The following is a 27,534-nucleotide window of genomic DNA, read 5'->3' on the forward strand; positions in this document are numbered from 1 at the left end:
TTAAGGCTTATCCCAACCCCTCCCCCATATGGTGTGTTATATAAAACATAAATATGTTTTGTTTTGCAACGTATAACAAGCAATAAAGCATGGCGCGTTGGTGTTGAACTTGGTTGGTGTGCCAGAGGTCCCAGTTTCGAATCCCAGGGGCGATTTTTGGCCCTCAAACCAATTTTGGCCGCCATGAGGAGGCCACGTGGTAGCCACTGGTTGGCCCACATGGCACTCCCTCATTGGGCCACTTCACCAAAAAATTAACCAATGAAAACTTATCATATTCGAACCACTAAGATTATGCCACTTTTCAACCAACCATTAGCTGATGATGGTCTAGTCACCTTGCCATGTCATGGTCCAGTCAGCAGTACAAACTGCTGACTGGGCATCCTTGGAACTCAAATTCCAAATTTTTTAAATGTTTCCCAAAACGATAAGAACATGTTTATGGGAGAATCCAATTTCAAATTTGAGTGAAATGAGTTGCATTGGATTCAGATTGCCGATATCTATCTATTCATACAGGTTTCGAGCTCTGTCACACACTTTCAATTTTGAGCATTATTTTTATCCACCCGGATCACCAAGCCATCACATCACCTTGCACAAAGAGACACCCATTTTCATCACTTGAAGGTTATAAGTAGCCCATTTGATCTTCTGCAAGATTGCACTTCAGATCATCACACATATCTATGTTCTAAGTGAAGAATACAAGGAGTATAACCCTAAAAATAAGGAAAGAATTTGTTCTATCTACCCTCACTCTAGTAATAAAAGGAGTCTAAGTTCCAGAAGAGTTTTATGTGGCATAGTTCGAAGACTGACGCTAAGTTACAGGACAAATTTCAGCGCTATTGTAGACGTAAATCAAACCTTGTGGCAAATATTATGTGCACATAATTAAGGACACTTGTCTTGGATTTTGTGGAGGGTTGACTTGGCTCTTGGTGGATGGTCATATTGATGGTTATTTTGATTTTTATGCATATCTTGTTGCATTGGTTCTCCAAGGAAAAGTTTGGCTGGGTTTTTCACCCTCAGTGGGATTTCACAAGGTAAAATATTCTTGCCTCTTTGTGCATTTTGATCTCTATTTCTCTATTGTCTCAATGGTTGAATTTCTGAATATGTAATTACTTAATGATACATTAAAAGAGCTAAATAATCATCTACATAATTGGAAGTAATTATCAAGTTTCAGAAATAACTACTTGTATATTTTGTACTGGAAAAATCAACTCTTGGTGTAGACATTAAAATTCATAACATTTCCAAGATGGAGGAAGTGACTTTGCTAGGCCATTTTGCCAACAAGAGGACATCGATGGTGTCTCTTAGGGTTTGGATGGAGGAAAATTTCACTCTTCTGCTAGGTTGTTAGACATTTACTAAACTTGGGGGGGGGGGGGGGTCAATTTAGTACGTTTGTGGACATAAATGACTTTTCTTTACATAAATTTGTCTGAACTATTAAATGAGCAACATAACAACCTATGAACAATAGATTTAATATGTGAACAACATGTAATATGTAAACCCTAATCATCAAATCACCACATAAAAGAAACACATATGGACACCAAATATAAGTGGAAACCCATAAAGGGAGAAAAACATGAATTTTTTATTGTTGTGTTGCAAATGCAAGCTCCTGCTTCCTCTATTAAATTAGATTTTTTGTAGGCTCCAACCTACAAGAGGTTGTTACCTCAATTTCTTCTGCAAGCTTCAACTTGCAAGGAAGCTTCAATTCCCACAAATTTTCTGCAGGCTACAACCCATAGAAGGCTCCTACCTCAATGGGATTCAAAACACAATATGATGTTTTACCTGGTCTATAACTCTGCATACCTCCATTTCTATGTCTGCTTCTTCTTCTCCTCAAATTTTGATGCAGGAGCATTCAGCCCAAGAGAAAATCATTGTAATTAAGTAGACATAGGGGGTCATGTATTTTAAGGAAGTTGGATTCCTAAGTGATGAATTAATGTAATATTTAGGATTTTGAGTGCATAGAATAGGAATTAATTAGATAACGTGAGATGTTTTGTAAATGCTCTCAAATAAATGAGAACATGAGTGGTTAATAAAGACAAAAGAGTTAAAAGTCAATTATAACTCTTAAGCAGTTTCATGATTCGAGGAATGAGAGAGAGTTTTTAGGAATTAAATGAAGTTAGAAGTGGACATAGAGGATTTAGGAGTAAGTTCAGTAGATTTAGGAGGGGAAGCAGAATTAGTTCAATAGAGCTTTCTTGTATAAATGTAAGCCTACAGGCAGAGTAGAGGAGGAGGCCACTGATAGTTGAAGATCAGGCCTGTGAGAGACATAGAGTCTCGAATGTAATCATTTGTTTATACTTATGTATATAGAGGTTTATTTCTAGCTGTGTAAATGTCTGAAATGAATATTTTATGAATGAATTACATATAAATTTGTAGGTTCTGTAACAGGGTTGCAGGAAGAATTCTGCAAAACACACAGAGGAAAGAATGTTTCAGAGGAATCATAAGGGATCTTTGAATCCAGCTGAAGGAACAGAGTAAGCTCTGTAGAGGTAGCGAAGTAAGAGTTTGCAGAATTAAGCTCAGAGGAAGCGGAAGAGCGAAAAGAATGAAACCCTGAAGAAATAACCAAACCCATAGAGAAACGCTGAAAAGATAGCATAAAACAAAGGAAAAGGGCCGAGTGGAGAAGTAAAGAGGTGATACACAGGAACAGTTAGATCTTATAGATCAATGGTCTAGATCAATCATTGAGGATCGATGAAGAGCAGTTCTCAAAGGCAAAGAAGTGGATTTCAAGCGGAAGGAAAGCCATAAGCAGTCTTACCGTTTGCTCCGATTCCACTAATCAGAGGACACCTAGTAGCAGAGGAGTGAGGGGAAACCGCTTTATCGGGCGGTTAACCCCATGCCAGTTGTCTATATGAATTCATGGTAGATCGTTGGATCTACTAAGTGTAGATCAATGGCGGCGGACTGTCGGGAAAATTTGCATCGGGAAAGGATATCGATCGTTGGATCGAAAACCGATCAATGGTCGCAATCTAATCTCAATCGTATTATACAGAGGTCAAAGGTTGGTGGAATGTGAAATGCCGATGCGTCGATAGTGATAAAGCGCTGATTGGCGATCGGATGTGGTCGAAGATCAGTAGAGCACTAAAGGAAAGGTTTGAAAGACACGGACCCGAAAGCTTATAGAGGCGGACTCAATTCCATTTGAGTTCCAGCCTTAAGCTTTGGAGCAATGTTCTGTGTATTTCCTGTGTAATTTGGAGTTAAGAAGAAATGCGATAAGGCATATGGACAACGCAGACCCGATAAAGTATTGAGGCACGGTTAGTAATATTTGAGATCCGATAGTGCGTTATCGCATATCAGATGTGATAAAACCAGTGTTAACGAAAACGCGCGGAGGAGCTGATACCCAATTGCGATCAGCAATAAAGGGGAAACCTTGAGAACTGTGTAGAGACCGTACCAAGGCGAAAATGTATGTTTTGCGTATATTTCCTTTGTAAATGAGTTATAAAGGATTAAGCGCGAATATGTGAAGTTTCATATATAAGTCCACCATTATAAAGGATAAATGGGCTATAATGAGTTAAGCACTGATAGAGGGTTTTGTGGTTAAGTTCGCATTAACCGTGGTCTAAGGAGGAGTTTGTTATATATATGCGGCAACAATGCTATCAAAGCCTAAAGCGCGGATAAGGCTTAAACTAAGGTTTATAAGGGGTGATTGAGTTCCTATATAAAGGAACTGATGAATAGGGCCTTAACCATTGGAGGTTGAAGATTTTGACTCCTTAGAGAGTTAAATACTTGGGACAAGTGTGAGTATGCATTTTACATGCGTACTGTGGGTGTAAGCGGGGGTAACCCTGCGTCATTTGGTATCAAAGTCCAATTGTAATTGAAACAGTTAGTGTTAAAACAGAACAAAGGAATTCTGTGTGAACATTTCATTGAAAGAATTGAGAACAGAGTTATGTGTTAAGATGTTTATGCAGGCCAAGAGGGATCAGATTCTAATTTGACAGACAGTAAGCACACAGAGGTGATGTGTAGTAGAACTTGTAGATGCAAGAGACAGAGGAAATCCATTCAAGGTGCAGGTGGAATGGTGAAACAAGATCATGCTGAGATCTTGAAGGTGAGATGACATGTTTGTTTTTAATTTGATTGGAGAATGTGTGTTTTTACACTAATGCACAAGTAGCAGCATAAGGAAAACACCATGATGTTGTTCCTTGAGGAAAGTGGAGATTCACTCAAATTCTAACCTGAAGAATCCAATTGAAGGTTGGACAAAGAGGATAAGAGTATTCTCAAAAGGAAACTAAGAAGAAAGCTTTTGAAATCTTGGGAATGATATTTGGCTTGAGTAACATTGATATGAAGGTGACAGCATAAGGAGGTGAGAAAATTGCAACATCTAGAGCATGGAGTGCCTAAATTGGTTCTAGAGGAAAGAATCAAAGAGATGCTAAAAGACTAAGCTCAAAGGAGAGAAGTTTAGTGAAGCATATGTAGCAAGAAGGAGACTTGTTACTGCAGAGGTATTGTTGCCAATCACAAAGGAAATTCCATAGAGGATGTGGGTAGAATTGCTAGGGATGAAGGAAAGACTTTCTAAGTGAAAGAAGAGGTGGTCAGAACCAAGTATTTCATTGTGATTGAAATAAAAGAGGACAACTGCGTTCTTGAGAAGTGCAGATGAGTTGAAGCCTAGAAGGAGTAGAGAGAAGAGCTCAAAGGCGGTTCCAGAGATAGAGAACCAAGGGCTTGCCAAAAGACCAAGTACAGAGGAAAGCTTGGTGAGGTAAGTTGCAGCAAGGAGGAATTGTTGTTGTAGAGGCTTTAATGCAGCTCATAGTGAGTAAGTGAGGAGCTCATGAAGATAGAGAAGAATAAGATGGCTACTGATAGTCATAGTAGAGGTTATGAGGAAGACCACAACAGAAGACAGATGAAGAAAGAGGATCCCAAGGCAAATGGCAAGAGGATGAGTTAAGAGTAAATTGACAAAGAGATTGCAGAGTTAAAATAACAACTCGATGCATTAAGGAGGATACTAGAGGAAAGCCAGAGACTAGGTTGGGTCTTGAGGAAGAAGCCAGTGAAGTGGCATAAGTTGCAGAGAAAGTTACAGTAGAGACAAGTAAGGTGGCTGATGGAAAAACTCAAAGAAGCTGAGTTGGAAATGGAAGAGTCCATTTGTGAACCAGAACAGGGAGAAATTCTGGGAGAAAGTGAAGATGAATACTTGAAGACTGAAACTTCAAGTGAGGCCAAAGGGTCACATGGTTTTAAATCTAACAATTTGTGTATGTTTGCAGGTGAAACATGTAAAGAAAGACAATTTGTTGATATTATCATAAAGGAGGAAGAAGACAAGCAGAATCTAAATTCTGTTTTGGAAGAAGATGAGATAGATAGGTCTCATATATAGTTGGGGAAAGATATCAAGCAACCAAGTGAAGGGCTTGAAGAGATTGAAGAGGAGACCACCGAAGAATTTCTGAGTCATAAAGAGAACTTGGAACAACAAGGAGATATGATGGCTGAAGCATCCAGTGAGACCACAGGGTCTTATGTTTTTAAAACTGATAGTTTGTGTATGATGGCAGGTATTGCAGGAGAAAAGAAACCTTTTGAAGATATCTTCAGAGGAGATGAAGATCTAGAAGTAAAAGGTGACAAAGAAAACTTCTCAGAAGAAGAAGAATTTGACTGCATAGAGAAGAAAAAGTCTATGGATGAGTCTATAGAAGCTGTCATAGAGATAAGGAATCAGGACCTTACTCTGATGAAGAATGAAGGAATATTGTCTCAGAAAGGTAATCAAATGAGTTTGATTAATGAATTTGATGAAGAACAAATACAAAAGAATAATAATGTAGATTGTGAGACAAGGATAACTCTGGGAGAAGAGTTATAGAGGGACAACAAGGCAAAATGTACTGAAGAAAAAGAGACTATGTTAGTTGAAAACATAGTAAAGAAAAGATATATGAAATTTGGTCAGCCATTATCTTGTTAATTTTTCATTTATTATTATTATTATTTAATTAATTTGTTTATTTAATTAGTTTAATTAATAAGTTAAATGAATTAATTAATTAATTTTATTATCTATTGAATTAATTATTATGTTTATTAATTTTATATAAAATTAATTATTTAAATAATTTGTTTAGTTAATTCATTAATAAAATAAATTAATCAAATAAAATATATAAATAATTAATCAAAGAAAATATATAAATAATTAATCAAAGAAATAAATACATGAAATTAAATTAATAAACATATTAATAATATAATAAAATTAATTAATTCTTTTAATTAATTGATCAAACAACTCAATGAATCTTTTAAGCTTAATTAATTAATTAATTAATTCATCAATCAATTAATTTATTTATTAATTTATTAATTAATTCATCAATTAATTAATTAATTAATTAAGTTATTAATTGATTAATTTATTAAATAACAATTAATTAATTAATTAATCAATAAAATATATAAATAATTAATCAAAGAAATAAATACATGAAATTAAATTAATAAACATATTAATAATATAATAAAATTAATTAATTCTTTTAATTAATTAATCAAACAAATCAATGAATCTTTTAAGCTTCATTAATTAATTAATTCATCAATCAATTAATTAATTAATTAAGCTATTAATTTATTAAATAACAATTAATTAATTAAATTAATTAATCAATAAAATAAATTAATCAAATAAAATATATAAATAATTAATCAAAGAAATAAATACATGAAATTAAATTAATAAACATATTAATAATATAATAAAATTAACTAATTCTTTTAATTAATTAATCAAACAAATCAATGAATCTTTTAAGCTTAATTAATTAAATAACTAATTAATTAATTAATTAATTCATCAATTTATTATTTAATTTAATAATTAGCTTAAATAATTAAATAACTAATTAATTCATCAATTAATTAATTAATTAATTCATCAATTTATTATTTAATTTAATAATTAAATTATTAATTGATTAAATAATAATTAATTAATCCATAAAATAAATTAATCAAATAAAATATATAAATAATTAATCAAAGAAATAAATACATGAAATTAAATTAATAAACATATTAATAATATAATAAAATTAATTAATTCTTTTAATTAATTAATCAAACAAATCAATGAATCTTTTAAGCTTAATTAATTAATTAATTCATCAATCAATTAATTAATTAATTAATTTATTCATTAATTCATCAATTAATTAATTAAGTTATTAATTGATTAATTTATTAAATAACAATTAATTAATTAATCAATAAAATAAATTATCAAATAAAATCGAGGGTGGCATAAAGACACAAGGGCCTGGTTAAACTATTGGGAGATCAATGAAAATGATGCATTGCAAAACATAAATAACATGAAAGATATTGTTACTTCTAAGTTCAAAAAAAAAATGTGGTGTGAGAAAGACTTAGCGGCTAAAAGAAAATTAAGTTATTATAAGAAGGTCATCAACCCCACCCTCGAAGATCAAAAGTATCTCTCTATTTTAACTAGCTCAAAGAAGAAAATTAATATAGCAAAGATTAGAACGAATTCTCATGAGCTCCATAGTGAAACAGGTCGTTGGGCAGTTCCTAAAACGCCATGGACGGAAAGGATCTGCCATATATGTGAGAATAGGAACATCGAGGATGAAAACCACTTTCTCTTAGAGTACCCCGCATATAACCACATTAGATCTCAGTTTCACAATCTTTGTTACAAAACTGACCTTCCTAGCCTTTTACAATGTCAAAATTATAGTGAGCTCGGGAGGCTTCTCTCCAAGCTTTTTGAGCATAGGAATAAAATCTTAAATCAAAATAGATAATTTGTTTCTTTAGGTTCAATAGACCATTCAGAGGTTAACCATCATCATCATCATAATCAATAAATAAATTCTCATAGTTAAAACACTTTAAAACATTTAAATTAATCTTATTATTTTGGCTAAAATCTAACAAAGAAAATTGAAATAATATAATTTACACAATCCAATTTTCAAATCATTATATGTATTTAGATATTTAAAAATATAATTTTAACAATAAACTAAACAATTAGTTTAGATCTATTTTTATAAAAAAAATTAAAAAATCTATATATCAAAATAAATTTTTTTGAAATACAAAACATTTTTCAAATTTTACACTCCAACAGATTTATCCCTATCGGTATGACTATATTCTCAAGTCAAGAGAAAAGCATAAACTTAAATCCACAGATCGTTTTCATGAACAACAGGTAGAGCATCGTTTGGTTTATCGTGAAGCAAAATTGAGTATCAATAAATCCAAGTTAGATTGAGAAAATGGATAACAAATATGCAGGTACGGATCAATATCATTCTTTACTTATTTGCTAAACTAATTTTGTGAAATCGCTTCTCGTGATATAAAAATAAATGTGGGCATAAAAATATAATTCGCCTTCGTAAATATTTAAAATAGCTGAATTTCTTTAAGTACAGGGAATGACATTGATTGAAAAGATATGTCTAGCAGTATGAAAATTTTTAATTAAAAATAACATGAATATGCCCACTTTAATAAATTTGATATCGCAGTACGCATTTAATAAAATAAAACGAATTTCTGTCGGTGAATATTATTGAAATGAAACAATATTCCCACTTTAATCGGTTACAGTTTAACTAATTCAAGATTTGATTTTTACTTTAATCAGTTTTACTAGTCTAAGTTTCGAACTTTTGGTCAATGAGGTATAGTTATTAGGAAGGTTTAATGATAATTTCAAATTCCATGACACGAATATGGTGATAATTTTGGAAAATAGATTCTTTATACAGCTATGTAGTGCTTCTTCTGTACTGAAAAAAGTTCTGAATTTTTGACTTTGATTCCAAGTAATCATTATCAAATTTTAAGTAAAATTTGTTTTAAAATATATTATTTAAACAAAACATAATAAATTAAAATATTTATAATATAATAGATTACAACAGTTAATCAGCATTTTTTGAAAAAAATAATTAATTTACATAATATTATTTAATTTAATAGAAAATTAATATTCATTTTAATAAAAGGTTGGAAAATTAAACTCAACCACTTAAACTGACAATAACTGTCTTTTGAAGTTTTTCTTTGCATTAAATGAAATTATGAGCGGGAGTTAAAACTTCCCATTCCCAGCCCATCAAATAATTCAAACAAAAAAACATTTAATGCAGGGTTGGTAAGTCCACACATTTATTCCGCAACTAATATTTTTACTCTGCAACATCTGCAAGTTCAGGAAATTACTTTTCTCTGCAAACGTCAAAAAAAAAAATAGAAACAAGTAAATCTATGTAAAATTCTAGTCTTACTAGGTAAAGGAGGTGCAGCCTCCATTTTTCATTCGAATATATTTTCTTATGTTTTTGAAATCATAATCTAAATTATAGTATGTTGCATATGTCAGGTATGACCACTCTGCTTTTACTGACTGTAAAATTTGGAATTCTATTATTTAACCTAAAATAAAAGATTTAACTTAAAATAAAACTAAAATGCTCACTTTAATAAGTAGAATATTATTTAACCTAAAATAAAAGTAAGATGCTCACTTTAATAAATAGAATAGTATTTGACTCAAAATAAATCCATTCCCGTACACCGAAGCAATGATGTGGATATTGAGTCATTGTTACTCTGTTCCAGCTTTAATACGTATTTGGGCACGGCCTCAAATCTCGCAGTCGATCAATCTTGAATTTTGCATTCGATCATTTCATAAATAATTAATCAAAGAAATAAATACATGAAATTAAATTAATAAATATATTAATAATATAATAAACTTAATTAATTCTTTTAATTAATTAATCAAACACATCTATGAATCTTTTAAGCTTAATGAATTAATTAATTAATTAATTCATTCATCAATTAATTAATAAATTTATTAATTAATTCATCAATTAATTAATTAATTAATAAAATAAATTAATCAAATAAAATATATAAATAATTAATCAAAGAAATAAATACATGAAATTAAATTAATAAACATATTAATAATCCATCACAAGCTCCACTGGAACCATAGCATTGAGAAAAGGATCAATGGGGGATGGAAAGCTTATTTTGGTCTTGCGAATAATTGTAAAACAGCGAACCTCATAATGTGGGATAAAAAGAAGTTCCTCTTTGAAACTTTAGTCACTCCTGTTATCTTATATGGCTGTGAAGTTTGGGGCTGCAGCATCTCCAGAGAATCATGGAGGAAGATTGAGCAAATCCGGAAGCGTTTTATAACTTATAACCTGAAAATTAAAAGTAATACACCCTATCCTATTCTCCTTATAGAAGCTGGTCTTTCTTCTATTGAGAGCCTAGCTATGCTCAGGTTTCTGATGTACAAGCACAAGCTCAATAACATAGACAATCATAGACTTCCTAAGCTAGCTTTAAATTCCAGCCAAAATCACTAAGGCTTAACCGAGGATGGCATAAGGACACAAGGGCCTCGTTAAACTATTGGGGGATCAATGAGAATGATGCTTTGCAAAACATAAATAACATTAAAGATATTGTTACTTCTAAGTTCAAAGAAAAATTGTGGTGTGAGAAAGATTTAGCGTCTAAAAGAAAATTAAGTTATTATAAGAAGGTCATCAACCCCACCCTTGAAGATCAAAAGTATCTCTCTATTCTAACTAGCTCAAAAAAGAAAATTAATATAGCAAAGATTAGAACGAATTCTCATGAGCTCCATAGCGAAACTGGCCGCTGGGTAGTTCCTAAAACGCCATGGATGGAAAGGATCTGCCATATTTGTGAGAACGGGAGCATCGAGGATGAAAACCACTTCCTCTTAGAGTGCCCTGCATACAACCACATTAGATCTCAATTTCACAACCTTTGTTACAATACTGACCTTCCTAGCCTTTTACAATGCCAAAATTATAGTGATCTCGGGAGGTTTCTCTCCAAGCTTTTTGAGCATAGGAATAAAATCTTAAATCAAAATAAATAATTTGTCTTTTTAGGTCCGATAGATAATTATTTGGTCTCAGCGGACGTTAACCATCATCATCATCATCATCATAAATAATTAATCAAAGAAATAAATACATGAAATTAAATTAATAAACATATTAATAATATAATAAAATTAACTAGCTCTTTTAATTAATTAATCAAATCTTTTAAGCTTAATTAATTAATTAAGTTATTAATTGATTAAATAACAATTAATTAATTAAATTAATTAATCAATAAAATATATAAATAATTAATCAAAGAAATAAATACATGAAATTAAATTAATAAACATATTAATAATATAATAAAATTAATTAATTCTTTTAATTAATTAATCAAACAAATCAATGAATCTTTTAAGCTTAATTAATTAATTAATTCATCAATTAATTAATTAAGTTATTAATTGATTAATTGATTAAATAATTAATTAATTAAGTTATTAATTGATTAAATAACAATTAATTAACTTAATTAATCAATAAAATAAATGAATCAAATAAAATATAAATAATTAATGAAATAAATAAATACATGAAATTAACATATTAATAATATAATAAAATTAATTAATTCTTTTAATTAATTAATCAAACAAATCAATGAATCCTTTAAGCTTAATTAATTAATTAATTAATTCATCAATTAATTAATTGATTTATTTATTAATTCATCAATCAATTAATTAATTAATTAATTAATTAAGTTATTAATTGATTAATTTATTAAATAACAATTAATTAATTAATTAATCAATAAAATAAATTAATCAAATAAAATATATAAATAATTAATCAAAGAAATAAATACATGAAATTAAATTAATAAACATATTGATAATATAATAAAATTAATTAATTCTTTTAATTAATTAATCAAACAAATCCATGAATCTTTTAAGCTTAATTAATTAATTAATTAATTCATCAATTAATTAATTAATTAAGTTATTAATGGATTAATTTATTAAATAACAATTAATTAATTAATTAATCAATAAAATAAATTAATCAAATAAAATATATAAATAATTAATCAAAGAAATAAATACATGAAATTAAATTAATAAACATATTGATAATATAATAAAATTAATTAATTCTTTTAATTAATTAATCAAACAAATCAATGAATCTTTTAAGCTTAATTAATTAATTAATTAATTATTTCATCAATTAATTAATTAATTAATTCATCAATTAATTAACTAATTAATTAATTATTTTAATTAACTAATTAATTAATTATTTTAATTAATTAATCAAACAAATCAATGAATCTTTTAAGCAAATTAATTAAAAATTAATTTTACATAAAAAAAATTAAATCAATAAATAATAAAACTTTATCAATTAATTTATCCCTTTACCTCATTAATTAATTAATTAGTCAAAATAATAAATTAATAATTAATAAGCATATTAATAAATAATAAATAATAAAATTAATTAATTAATCTATTCTTTTAACTAATTAATTAGATAAATTAATTAATCATCTAAACAAATTAATGAATTAACTAAACAAATTATTTAAATAATTAATTTTATTTAAAATTAATAAACATAATAATCAATTCAATAGATAATAAAATTAATTAATTAATCCATTTAACTTATTAATTAAACTAATTAAATAAACAAATTAATAAGTTAATTAAATAATAATAATAATAAATGAAAAATTAACAAGATAATGGCTGACCAAATTTCATATATCTTTTCTTTAGAAAATTATATATACCCTAAATAGAACTCTTGGATAAATCATTAAAATCTGGTGAATATCTATTGACGCATCCCCTGATGATGGACTCACTTGGTAGTCCGAAACGTTGGGTTCACAAAACTCTATAACGGGTCATTCCTCATCTATAAGACAATCCTCACATGTATGGATTCATTATTTAACAACATAGTAAAGGATCATAAATTCACCATGATGATAGGCACAATGGAAATAGCCGTGCATGCTGTTGAGATAGTTAGAAAAAGAGAAAGACATCTACTAAAAGATGTTAAGGAAGAAGAAGTCTATGCAAAAAACTTAGCAAAGGGAAAAAGGACATCTGATGATTTATCAATAACAAAGGAAGGTATGGAAAATTGTGTAAAATTTCCAAATCCTACTCCAATTGAAATTATTGAGTTATATAGAAAATTAGATTTTCAAAGAAGGGAGTTGGAAAAACAGAGAATATATGTTCAAGATAGATTACTGAAAAAGGAAGACAAAAGAATTGTCATGAATGACAATCATAAGAAAAAGGAGATGATAATGAACGTTCAACAAATTGACACTGCAAAGGAAGGAGTTCACTACAGTGGACAAGAGCAGGAAGACATCATTAGAGCAGATGATGTGGAGGAGAGACTAGTTGACAGTCTCATGAGTTCTTTTGAGAATTCAACACATCATACTAATGTGATGATAGAGGAGAAAGAAATAGAGCAGCAAACTGAATTGTTGCCAAAGGAAGATAAGGCATAGAAGTCTTATGTTTTTTATTTTAACAAGTGTTTTGTGAGTGCAGGTTTTGTTGCAAATGCTAGAGGAAATTTGGCACAGATGAGCAGCCAAATAAAGATGAAAGAAGAAGATTCTGTGGAAGAATTTAATCCATGGAACAGAGATGCTCAATTGCTAGAGAGAATGCTGGAAAGTCATGATTCAGAGCAGACATAAATAATCATGAAAGAGGGTAAGGATGATAGGGAGGCAGTAAGCAAAGCAAAAGTTGGAACAAGAGCAAAAGAAGAAGAAAAAGTAAACCAGCAGCTACAAAGTGGAAGTAACCAGCAACAGTTTGAAGAATTAGTGGACAGCAGCAACAACCTGAAGCAAAGAGAAAGAGGAAGAAGTAAGTGGCAGAGTATGGACCAGCCCAAAGATGTGCTGGAAAAAGAAATTGAAGAATTGTGGCAGCTGATGATGAAACAGGCCATAGGGAGGAAAATGATAGCAACAGGAAGAATGATCAATCAGAGCATGAACCTGATTGACAAAGAGAAGAAGATGGAACAAAAGATAACAGAAGTACAACAACAGCAAAGGAACAAGACATTTGGATAGTTACAAAACAAAGTATGGGATCCAGGAAGACAAATATCAAAAGACACATGATCAGGAGATCATGAATATTTTCTACTTTGGGAGTCTGATGCAGGAGAATTCAACCCAAGAGAAAATCATTGTAATTAAGTAGACATAGGGGGTCATGTATTTTAAGGAAGTTGGATTCCTAAGTGATGAATTAATGTAATATTTAGGCTTTTGAGTGCATAGAATAGGAATTAATTAGATAACGTGAGATGTTTTGTAAATGCTCTCAAATAAATGAGAACATGAGTGGTTAATAAAGACAAAAGAGTTATAAATCAATTATAACTCTTAAGCAGTTTCATGATTCAAGGAACGAGAGAGAGTTTTTAGGAATTAAATGAAGTCAGAAGTGGACATAGAGGATTTAGGAGTCAGTTTAGTAGATTTAGGAGGGGAACCAGAATTAGTTCAACAGAGCTTTCTGGTATAAATGTAAGCCTACGGGCAGAGTAGAGGAGGAGGCCACTGATAGTTGAAGATCAGGCCTGTGAGAGACACAGAGTCTTGAATGTAATCATTTGTTTATACTTATGTATACAAAGGTTTATTCCTAGCTGTGTAAATGTGTGAAATGAGTATTTTATGAATGAATTACATATGAATTCGTAGGTTCTGTAACAGGGTTGCAGGCAGAATTCTGCAGAACACGCGGAGGAGAGAATGATTTAGAGGAATCATAAGAGATCTTTGAATCCAGCTGAAGGAATAGAGTAAGATCTATAGAGGTAGTGAAGTAAGAGTTCGCAGAGTTAAGCTCAGAGGAAGTAGAAGAGTGAAACCCTGAAGAAATAACCAAACCCATAGAGAAACGCTGAAGAGATAGCGTAAAACAAAGGAAAAAGGCTGAGTGGAGAAGTAAAGAGGTGATACACAGGAACCGTTAGATCTTATAGATCAGTGGTCCAAAACAATCACTGAGGATTGGCAAAGAGCAGTTCTCAAAGGCAGAGAAGTGGATTTCAGGCGGAAGGAAAGCCATAAGCGGTTTTACCGTTTGGCTCCGATTCCACTAATCGGAGGACACGTAGTAGCAGAGGAGTGAGGGGAAATCGCTTTATCGGGCGGTTAACCCCCGTGCCGGTTGTCTATCTAAATTCATGGTAGACCATTGGATATGCTAAGTGTAGATCAACGACAGAGGACTGTTGGGCAACTTTGCATCGAGAAATGATATCGACCGTTGGATCGAAAACCGATCAATGGTCGCGATCTAATCGCAATCGCATTAGACAGAGGTCAAAGGTTGGTGGAATGTGAAATGCCAATGAGCTGATAGCGATAAAGCACTGATCAGCGATTGGATGTGGTCAAAGATCAATGGAGCGCTGAAGGAAAGGTTTGAAAGACGCGTACCCAAAAGCCTATAGAGGCAAACTCAATTCCATTTGAGTTCTAGCCTTGAGCTTTGGAGCAACATTCTGTGTATTTCCTGTGTAATGCGGAGTTCAGAAGAAATGCGATAAGGCATATGGAAAAGGTGGACTTGATAAAGTATTGAGGCACGGTTAATAATATTTGAGATCCGATAGTGCGTTATCGCATATCAGATGCGATAGATCCAGTGTTAACGAAAACCCGCGGAGGAGTCGATACCCGATTGCGATCAACGATAAAGGGGAAACCTCGAGAACTGTGCAGAGGCCGTACCAAGGCGGAAAGGTATGTTTTACGCATATTTCCTTTGTAAATGAGTTATAAAGGATTAAGCGCGAATATGTGAAGTTTCATATATAAGTCCACCATTATAAAGGATAAAGGGGTTATAATGAGTTAAGCACCGATAGAGGGTTTTGTGGTTAAGTCCGCATTAACCGTGGTCTAAGGAGGGGTTTGTTATATATATGCGGCAACAATGCTATGAAAGCCTAAAGCACGGATAAGGCTTAAACTAAGGTTTATGAGGGGTGATTGAGTTCTGATATAAAATAACTGATGAATAGGGCCTTAACCATTGGAGGTTGAAGATTTTGACTCCTTAGAGAGTTAAATACCTGGGACAAGTGTGAGTATGCGGCTGTAAGCGGGGGTAACCCTGCGTCAAATTTGCTTCACTCATGCTTTATATGTTCCAGGTAACTAATGAACAATAACTCAATCAATTATCATATTCTCTAACTCTCTAGCATCGCAACCCTCCAACTTACACACTTTTACAAACAAGCATTGTTGGCTATTAGTATTCCATACAAGAATTTGAAATGATAAGTCTCGTGTCTTTGCATTCCAAGGGTGTCTCTTCCATTTCAACACTCTTTCAACCTTTTAATATTAAAATCCATAAGATGAATTTGAAATATGCATTAACACAAGCCATATTTATTAATTATAATAGGCAACATAAACAAACTCATAGTAATGCGGTTTGTTTGAAAGAGTACCACATTACAATCTAGGGTAACACTCTATTGATAATAGATGACCTACGTTATAAATTGATTTGAAAAGTAAATGAATTGCATTATAGTTCCTATCATGCTTGTATCATGCCTTTGTCTTTTCCTTTTCTTTTTCCTTTGCCTTTGCCTTGCATCACAAAAATATTTGCACATAACAATCTCTACAACATTCTGTCATCAACAACCAACAAGCCTAAGTAACCAACAAGGATATGTAACCAATTACACAACACATGTAAGAAAAATAAGAGCTCCAAGAAAAACATGCCATCAATGACACCCTTTGCCATCCTACTTTGTTGCTCCTTTTCCATCACCCTTTGCATCACAACTTCTTCATTTCTTTGCCTTGCATTACATCATGACCAACGTCTCTGACAACAAAACAACTCAACAATATACGAAACATAAACATCTCCATGAAAATATATGCAACATTAACATCTCTATACCTCTGTTCTACCTTGCTACTCACAAGCTATTCTTAGTTGCACCTCCTCACACACATATGGTGACCACGCTTCTGTCAAGCAAGCATAAGAACAAGAATCACAACACCTCATCATTTGTGCATACAACAATGACATCAAAGACTTATCTCACTGCTCCTTTGCCATCAATGCATACAATATCCCCCTTTGGCATTGATGGTAACACTGTGATCCTCCCCCTTTTTTCCTGAGAATCACTTCTCCTTTCCTTTACGTACCCCCCCTTTGACATCAATGGCAAGGGGATGTAGTTCACAATGAAAAAAAACTTACATTGCACAAATTACAAACCATTTTTCATCAAGTTCATCATCAACATTATAATAGACCACTATTAAATTCATGGTTCATATTTATTACCCATCAATATGGTTTCATTTCATCTTGTTTGTATGATTTTTTGTATGTCAAGGAACCCTTATTTATATATGTACCAAAATGTTGCTTCAATATTTTGATCTAAAAAAAACCTTGCAATATTCTTTCACACAATCCTCTGATACTTTATGGTAATGACACTAACATCATATCATTTGTTTTCTCATCTGTATTGGTTGGCTCAAAAATCTAAAAAATGCTTGAAACATTTGATCTCTTGACAAGAAATTTTAGATCCCTAGATAACTATTGTCCCTATGGACTCTTCAATGATTATACATCAACAATTCATCTTCAAAACATTTATTTGAACATACATTTTCAATTGCAGTGAACCTTGGTATTTTAGACAAACTTTGATTTTTTTACAAATCATCCACCAAGCTGAAACAATCCTTTGCATGTGATACAAAAACTCTGTTGCGACTATAAGAAAATTGCCAACATTGGCACTTGCTTCCTTTAGCTTATATGCGCCCCTTTCTATGTCCATTCATTTCTCCCCCTGTTCTTTGTCAATGACTGAATGGTATATTGTGGCAACATTGTTATCTTGAGCCAATCACGCATTCAGAAAGTTTTCATAGTATTCAAGTTGCAAGTCAACCTCACCACTGTAGTCTAGAATAAAAATTTCTCAATGTTCAAAGCAAAACATGGTTCCTGCATATCTACTAAGATAAGGATCTATTTAGATGAGAGTTACACCAAGATCACAATCTTTCAAAACCAATGTTGTGACTAGTGGCTCCCTTGATTTAGAACAAAATTTCTTCAGGCATCTAATTGAATCGATTGGCACTGGAAAAGAACTGAAACTACAACCTATCTTTTTAAACTTTACATCATTTGAATAGGAATAGTTATTGATGCAAATTCTACTAAGTGCTCTTCCTTGAACAAGCTTACATGAGATTGAATCATCCACCAAGTGTGCCAAAGATAAGCATATAAGATAACACGATCTATTGTAGTGCAATATGAATAATCTTTTGACCTTTAGCAATATCCCAATAGGGTTTACGACTCCATGAGAAATAAAATTGTTCTCATTGGATTCCTCTCCAAACAAAATTCTAGTTTGACCTCGAGTAAAGAGTAATCTATTAAAAAAATGCCAAAGCTTCACTATTCAGTGTTAGTTGTTCATAATGAATTATTCTTTATCATTTTCCACAGTTTGAATTTCTTTTATTGTCAATTGTCACGTAGTGTAAGCAATATCATATTGGTTTTTTGTAACTTATGCCATAGATCAGGTTTTGAATAACATTTCATAAAGCACCATTAGTCAAATGTGAAAGGTTATACCTGTATGTAAATGTGTTATATACTTTTCCATCAATATATCATAAGTTATGCATTGTATTCAATCTAATGCGCATCTGGTAAATGAATATTAACATGTAACACACTTATCTGGCATCAATGTGTTCTACTAACATCTGTGTAATTTTATGACCTCTCTATTAATCTCAGGCCTAACAATTAACACCTCTGCCTCTTCCATCTCCATTATCTCCTGTCAATTTTTCCATCCCTGCGCTACCTGTCATCTCTGTGTTACTCTCCTTGATTGTTCGATATGTTTCATTTGGATTTCAAATAGGCAAACTCGTGGCCTCTTAAGTATTTTTGGGGCATCGTAAGCATGCTCAAAATTTGTTATAGTCCATTCATTCATTTGTGCTTTGCTTTACAAAAAGTGTTGTCTTCAATATATGACCTAAGAAGGTAACACATGTATTCCTTAAAATTTTTTGTTAGAAACACATTCTTTCACACATTCTCTTCATCTACAAATCATTTACCATTGACTTTACTAGATATTCATTTGATATGCCACAAAAGTAATGCTTGTAATTGCTTTATCTTCTCTCTAGCTCGTTTCCTCCATTTATTTCTTTTTGCTGGCATGTTCTCATAGTTCTTGTAACCTCACATATAAGTTTGGCCTACACTAAGTATCTTCCTGTGCATAAAGGGAAACGTCTACGCACAAATATTCTTGTACAGGTCTGGTAGGAAATATGGCTCGGTATCAAAACATTGCTTTCTTTCTTCCCTGCATCTCCACCATCTGCTACACTAGAAATCCACAATAAATCTGAAATCTTTCCAGTGTGCCCTCCATGAATGAAAAGCAACCCAGGTGGCCCATCTTTCTCATCTTATGGTGTTTCATCAATTCTCGCAAGGTCTCAAACCATGAGTCTTCTGTCAGCATCAAATCCAATATTTTCTCATTCGAAGGAATCCACTGAATTTGGAAGATTTGAATCATATGATTGGAAAATGTTGTAATGAACAACTGACTTTCTGAAGATCAAATAATTTGACAGTTTTTTCCATTGACCTTGTTGTAGGTTTTAACCTCGTATAGAAATTATGTAATATTCCTAATTAGCCATGGCTAATTGGAATATTCGAATTTGCTCAATTTTGCCTTCTATAGTTATTTATAAATAAAAAGGTGAATACAACTCACTTTTAGAATAAAGTCACTCCCTAGTAGCACAACGTTGTAACTTAAAGGGGAGCCAAGGAGGCCATAGGACCATGTAGAGAAGGGGGCCCACGTAGACACTTGCAGGGACTGCGCAGATGGAGAGGAGCAAGTGGCAAGAGATGGCTACGTTAGAGGAGGTGAGGTCTAGGGTTTTGAGAGGGGCCAATGCTATAAAGGAGAGAGGAGCCTCCTCATTTTGGCATTGGATTATGTTACATTTGAGCTAGTCACTTCGACTTAGAGCATGCTGGCTGTTTAGCCTGTCTGCAACACTATTTAGTGCATCGAGTGTCTCCGTTCGGAGATCTCACCCTTAGCCTCGGGGTACTTCAAGTGCCTGCTCGGGCAAGGTAGTTTCATCAGTCTTTTGCAGGAGGATCGATTTTGGAGATTGAGGAGGAGCTGGGCATTGTGATGACTGTGCAGTCTTGAGAGAGGAAGACGCAGTTCCTTCTGTTAGGAGTTCCAGATTGGGTTTATGTGGAGGATTTGAGCCGGGAGATTGAGCAAAGGATCAACCATTGCATATTGGAGGATTTTTGCAGAGTTTCAGGCAGAGTCTTGGTGGGTTTACTTCAGTGGCAACGCAGAGCCTTGAGGGACAGCGTAGATCCTCAAGGGGGTGATTTTCGGGGGTTAGCTATTTCAGAAAAGCTTTCTGGGTTTATTGAGCAGAGGCTGATTCCAAATTTCCAGCATTTTCTGAGGAGGGGAGCAGCCCCAAAACCTCATTTGATTCTAGCAATAACAGTAGCACAACAATTCTCCGGTAGCTTGGACACAGTTCAGAGAGGGGCCATTTCCTTACCGTTATGAGTGTATTTCTTCACTTTCCTTGTGCAAGTCGAGGTGCTATCTTTATGATCACCTCTTGTACTCTGTCCCTTACTCATTATAATAAAATGGCTTAGCATTTCTCTCTGCATTTCTTGAGTATCTGCTTATATTCTATGTATACATTATTGTCTGTTACACTGCTATTATTTTTATCATGTTGAGTTTCCCGAATTCTATACCACTTGTGTGTTTTTCTAGTTGGAGTTTGCTCTTTTCGAGGGTTATCCCTAAAAAGGGATATTACAGTGGTATCAGAGCATAGATTTGGCTCAACCTGTGGCGTTAGCAGTCTATGACACCGAGGGAGAAGCTCTACATCTGTAACAGAGGTAGGAAATATAGAGACATTGAGCGTAGGTTGGAGAACACCTACGGAGAGGGAGACTGTGTTCGGGTAGTGGACACAGAATAGGAGGAGCCTGTGGTGGACGCAGAGCAGGAGGATCCGATGGAAGATGAGGACGGGAAGAGATTTGCGAACATGCTCCTCAAATCAGTGCATGATCTGTCGAGGCAAATTGAGGTGATGGGGCAGAGATTCACGGCTGTGGAGGCTAGATAGCGTGAGAACCCACGGGTTTTCCAGGTTGGTGAGGGATCAGGTACATCCCACCATTTGCTAGAGCAGGGTTCCACTCAGCATGATACTACTCCGCAGATGGCCTCACATTCCCCTACACGCTCTACTATGCCCACTTTCTTAGGAGCAGACACGGGGGTCGGAGCTCAGCAGGAGGCAGAGCCCAGTCATATGGGCGATTATTTTGCAGAGTACCAAGCCTATAGGCAGGAGTTCAGGGATGCTCTCTCATTCAGAGACTTTGTTCAGCTCCAGCAGGATAATAGACCCCGTGACCATCACAAAGGATACTGGCATTATCATGATGGTGACACCCACCACGCAGCTAGTAGATTCCACTTGCCCACGTTTAATGGTTCATTAAACACTTCGGCAAAGTCTTGGGTGGAGAAGCTGGACATATATTTCCAGCTTAACCAGATGTCGGAGACAGAGGCCATCAAGGTGGCGACATTACATCGGATGGTGAGGCCCAGGATTGGTGGTTCCATGGGATGGTTAGACTCAGACACTCCACAGTGACAACATATGCCGAGTTCACCAGGAGATTGATAGAGAGGTTTGACCGGAGGGATCCAGAGCAACACTTTGTGGAGCTGACGAGGCTCAAACAAACCGGGAGCCCAGAGACCTACATTGCAGATTTCTTGAGGGTTTTAGTGATGGTGCCAGATCTATCCGTGGCACGGAGGATCTACATGTATGTTGAGGTGTTAGCAGAGCCACTTTGGGGTTTAATCTGATCCACTAGACCAGCCATACTCCAGGATGCTATTAGCAGGACCCGGGACTTACAGGATGTCTTACCCAGGACCCGGACACCTTACCCCTAGAGACAGACTTTCCAGCCTAAGGGGAAGGATGTGAGGATTCTGCCTCCCAAGGGGAATCCAGGACGAGCACAAATTAATGATGATTCCAGGAGGGAGCTGAAGAAGAAGCGGTTGTGCTTTACCTGTCAGGAGCCGTGGGCACTGGGACATAGATGTGTTGCTGGCAAAGCACATTTTATTGAGGTCTTCTCCGAGAGCAGCAGGGAAGAGGATGAGGACGATGAGGTGGAGGCAAGACATAGTCATGCCATGCAGGGTCCTTTGCCACCTCCACCGCCAACAACAGGTGGTGCAGCTTTTGCACTTACCGAAGGGGCCCTTGTAGCATTGCGAGGAGTTCCCAAGTATTTGACGCTACGCGTACGGGGTGTTAAGAAATTTACTGCATAACATAAATAATTACTGAGAGGAATAAATATAAAAAATAACCAGCAACAACCATAAACACATAAACACAAATGTTTATCTGGGAAAACCCCAAATCTGGGGAAAACCCCAACCTAATAAGATCTCATTAGCATTGGCCAAAACCCTGGCCAGTCTGACCAGGTGAGCCTTCACTGCTCACCTCCAGGTCTTGCATTACAATGAAGTCCTTCCAGCCTTTTATAAGCTCCATTACATATAATAGCACAGGCAAAATGCTATGGGTGCACCATGTGCCCCAAAACCATCACTGTTTAACCTAGTCAATTTTGACTCTATCCCGAGTCAAGTTTACCTAACAATTCCCCCCTTAAACTTGACTTGGGTTTCCTTGACTAACTCCAGCCAAACCTGCTAAGTGAGACAATCCCGCTCACTCTAGCTCTTACCCCCCTCAGAGTTTTTACCCAGGGTATTGTTAACCCTACATCCCCCCTATCACCTAAGTCTAACCTAGACTTTATCGGTGATCACCGAGAGGTACACATGCCTTACCAAGTCTTATAGTAATATGATTTTTTTTTTATCAATATGGACAAAGGCCTCACAACCAAAAGGCTTTAAAAAAGAGTAGGTTACCTTTTTACCTGTCCATGCTTCCTCCAGAACACCACCATCCAAGGAACTTGAAGGCCCTCTGTTTATTAGATAAACAACAGTATCTACAGCATCTGCCCAAAACTGTAAAGGCAATCCTGCATGCAATCTCATGCACCTTGCACGCTCCATGATTGTTCTGTTCATCCTTTCTGACACACCATTTTCTTGTGGTGTTCTTGGAACTGTCTTTTCTCTGCGAATTCCATGCTCTGAACCGTACCTATCAAACTCTTTGCTGCAATATTCACCTCCATTGTTTGATCTAAGACACTTCAATTTCTTTCCTGTCTCAATCTCAACCAAAGCTTTCCATTTCTTGAAAGTATCAAATACATCAGATTTATTCTGAATACAATAAATCCAAGTTTTTCTAGTTGAATCATCAATAAAAGTAACATAACCGAGAGATGATACCTGAGCAGGTCCCCATACATCTGTATGCACAAGCTCTAATTTTTCATTCTTCTTTTCTTTCCCAACTCTGAGAAATCTGAAATCTGAGTCAAGTTTACCTAACAATTCCCCCCTTAAACTTGACTTGGGGTTCCTTAACTAACTCTAGCCAAACCTGCTAAGTGAGACAATCCCGCTCACTCTAGCCCTTACCCCCCTCAGAGTTTTTACCTGGGGTATTGTTAATCCGACATCCCCCCTATCACCTAGGTCTAACCCAGAATTTATCGGTGATCACTGAGAGGTACACATGCCTTACCAGGTCTTACAGTAATATGCCCATTTACATGCAATAATTTTGACTTCATTAATTTAATTTTTCTTTTTTTTAATTGCTGCTGCGATTCTGATCCATCCTCTCTCAATTTGATTTGCTCAAAAACTTCTATCAAACCGCTCCAATTATGAGTCCGACGAGAACCTCATAGATTCCAGCACCGGTGGCCTCACATAGCATAAAATGAACAATTTTCAAAGCCGCATGAATAATTTTCTTCCGATGACCTTCTTTAAATCACCACATGGAACAATTCGTCAGCATGTTCCAAACCAGTAAATATCATAAATGCACTGCGATCCCTAGCAGTTATGGCACTATCTTTCGCACATTCTCCTTGAGGTTCTTTTGCGTACGATTGTTCCACCATTATTTTCCAAACCCAGATCTGAAAAAAGGCTGCATTGATCTCATAAGGCACTATAAACCTCTGGCATCAAAGAATCCCTTTGAAGCCAATATCTGTCTCTGATACCAGTTGTGAAGAAATTTACTGTATAACATAAATAATTACTGAGAGGAATAAATATAAAAAATAACCAGAAACAACCATAAACACAAAGGTTTATCTGGGAAAACCCCAAATCTAGGGAAAAACCCAACCTAATAAGATCTCATTAGCATTGGCCAAAACCCTGGCCAATCCGACCAGGTGAGCCTTCACCGCTCACCTCCAGGTCTTGCATTACAATGAAGTCCTTCCAGCCTTTTATAAGCTCCATTACATATAATACCACAGGCAGAATACTATGGGTGCACAATACCATGTGCCCCAAAACCATCACTGTTTAACATGGTCAATTTTGACTCTATCCTGAGTCAAGTTTACCTAACACGGGGGACAGTACGTGGCTAGCGAGTATCAGTTGACAGTGGGGCAACCCACAACTTCATCAATGCATAGATGGTTGAGTGGAGAGGTATACAGACCGAGAGCTTTGATGGATTTTCAGTTTTGGTCCCAGGAGATTAGACCATGGTGTGTGCTCGTTATGTCCCAGAGTTATCAGTGACGATGGGCACCTACACACTAACTGACCACTTTTTCGTGGTAGATATTCCGGACACCAACATGATACTGGGTGTTCAGTGGCTTATCACTCTAGGGAAGGTCACGACAGATTGGAAGACCCTAGAGATGGAGTGGGATGATGAGAAGATAGGGAGGCATGAGAAGATACGGGGACAGCACACATATCCACCTCAGGCTGTTTCGGCTCATCGGATGGAGGTAGTCTTCCGGAAGGGAGACGTAGAGTGGGCAGTGGAGTTGCATGCATCAGAGGCTAGGACTACAGGGCAGATGATACATCCGGAGATACAGTCCATCCTTGACCAGTATGCCACAGTGTTTGGGGAGATTTCGCCAGGATAGCCATCGGATCGGGGGTTTGAGAACACCATTGAGCTTGAGCAGGGCATACAGGTAGTGATTACTACCCCCTATAGGCATACCAAGGCCTATCAGGATGAGATTGAGCGGGCCATTCAGGAGTTGCTGGCTCTTGGGCACATTCGGCCGAGCACGAGTCCTTTTGCTTCTTCCGTGGTGTTGGTGAAGAAGAAGGACGACACATTGAGGATGTGCATTGACTACAAGGCCCTGAACAAGAAGACATTGAAGAACAAGTATCCCATACCCAGGATCGATGAGTTGATGGATGAGTTGAGAGGAGCATGGTTCTTCTCAAAGATTGATTTGAGATCTAGGTACCATCAGATTCGCGTGAGGGAACATGACAATCCCAAGACCGCCTTTAGGTGTCACTATGGGCACTTTGAGTTTTTGATGATGCCCTTCGGGCTAACCAACGCCCTAGCTACATTCCAGTCCTGCATGAATCACATCTTCCGCAGTCACTTGAGGAAGTTTGTGTTGGTATTCTTTGATGATATCCCCATTTACAATAGGATTTGGGAGGAGCATCTCCAGCACATTGAGACAGTGTTGCGCATCTTGAAGGAGTAGAAGTTCTATGCCAAGCTCTCCAAGTGTGAGTTTGGGTTGACAGAGATGTTGTACTTGGGACACATCATAGGGGTGGATGGAGTCAGAGTCCACAAGGAGAAGATCAGGGCCATCAGAGAATGGCCGGAGCCGAGAAACGTGACAGAACTTCGGGGATTCATTGGCATTTGTACTTACTACCGGAAGTTCGTCAAGATTTTCTCACAGCTTGCTGCCCCCCTTACAGATCTGATGAGGAAGGGGGCATTTAGTTGGTCGGATACAGCACAGCGAGCCTTTGACAGGCTCAAGGAGGTTATGAGCAGCTGCCCAGTACTTGCATTGCCGAATTTTTCGCAGCCATTTGTTTTGGAGTATGATGCGTCAGGAGAGGGGATTGGCGCAGTGTTGATGCAAGGAGATCACCCTATAGCCTTTGAGAGTCGGAAGCTCCTTCCGCACGAGAGGTTGTATTCTATATAAGACAAGGAGATGCTGGCCATTATGCACGCATTGGCCAAATTCTGGTAGTATTTAGTGGGTAACAGGTTCAGGGTGAGGACTGATCACAACAGCCTCAGGTTCTTTTTGGAGTAGAAATAGCTACAAGCCTATGACTTTGAAATTGAGTATGTCAAGGGTAAGAACAACGTGGTAGCAGATGCCCTTTCACGTAGACCAACCATGTTGTCTCTTATGAGCTTGGACACATACTGGAGGGCTCGACTCTTAGTAGAGTACTCCAAGGACAGATTTGCATGTGAGGTTTTGGATGGGCAGGTGGCGGATGATAGGTACAGGGTGGTCGATGAGATCATCTACTACAGGGACCGGATCTTCTTGAATGAGGGATCTCAGCTCAAGAAGAAGATACTTCAGGCATCACATGATTCACCGTTGGCCAGCCATCAGGGGTTTACCAAAACCTACAGGGCCATTAGAGAGAGGTTCTCATGGAAGGGCCTCAAGGAGGCCGTACTCCAGCATATCCGGGAGTGCGATATTTTCCAGAGGAACAAGGGGGAGATGAGCCATCCCGCAGAATTATTGTAGCCTCTTCCCATTTCGAAGGGTAAATGGGAGTGTATTTCGATGGACTTCATCATAGGGTTGCCCATGGTACAGGGCAAGGATTGTATCTTTGTCGTCGTTGATCGAATGAAAAAGTACGCACATTTTTTCACCATATCCGCACACTACACAGCAGCGCAGGTGGCCAAGCTGTTCTTCAGAGGGGTCTTCAAGCTACATGGTCTTCCTAAGACCATCTCCAGTGACAGGGACAGCTGTTTCATGGGCGGGTTTTGGCAGGCGCTTTTTTGATTGGTGGGGACGGAGTTGACACCAAGTACCAGTTATCACCCACAGACGGACGGGCAGTCAGAGATAGTTAACAAGTGGCTGCAGGGCTACTTGCGTAACTATGTCAGTGGGCAGCAACAAGCATGGTTGAAGTGGCTGCATCTGGGAGACTACTACTGCAACACTACACATCACATGTCCATTGGTATGTCACCATTCTATGCTTTGTATGGATATCATCCTTTATCTTTTGCTGGCGTGATGTTTGGTGCAAGCAAGACTCCGAGAGCCAAGATTTGGATCCAAGAGAGTCAGGATATTCTCCGAGCTCT

At 35.7% G+C, this 27,534-nt stretch overlaps 1 pseudogene; it reads right to left on the reverse strand.

Annotated features, from left to right (window-relative positions):
• Positions 1–27,534, reverse strand: part of LOC149185777 (histone-binding protein MSI1-like) — an 80,229-nt pseudogene that overhangs the window by 37,567 nt on the left and 15,128 nt on the right.

This window comes from Pinus tabuliformis, chromosome 3_1, assembly GCF_031772625.1.
Source record: "Pinus tabuliformis cultivar Carrire ecotype Pingquan chromosome 3_1, CPIR1, whole genome shotgun sequence".
Lineage (NCBI taxonomy): Eukaryota > Viridiplantae > Streptophyta > Pinopsida > Pinales > Pinaceae > Pinus > Pinus tabuliformis.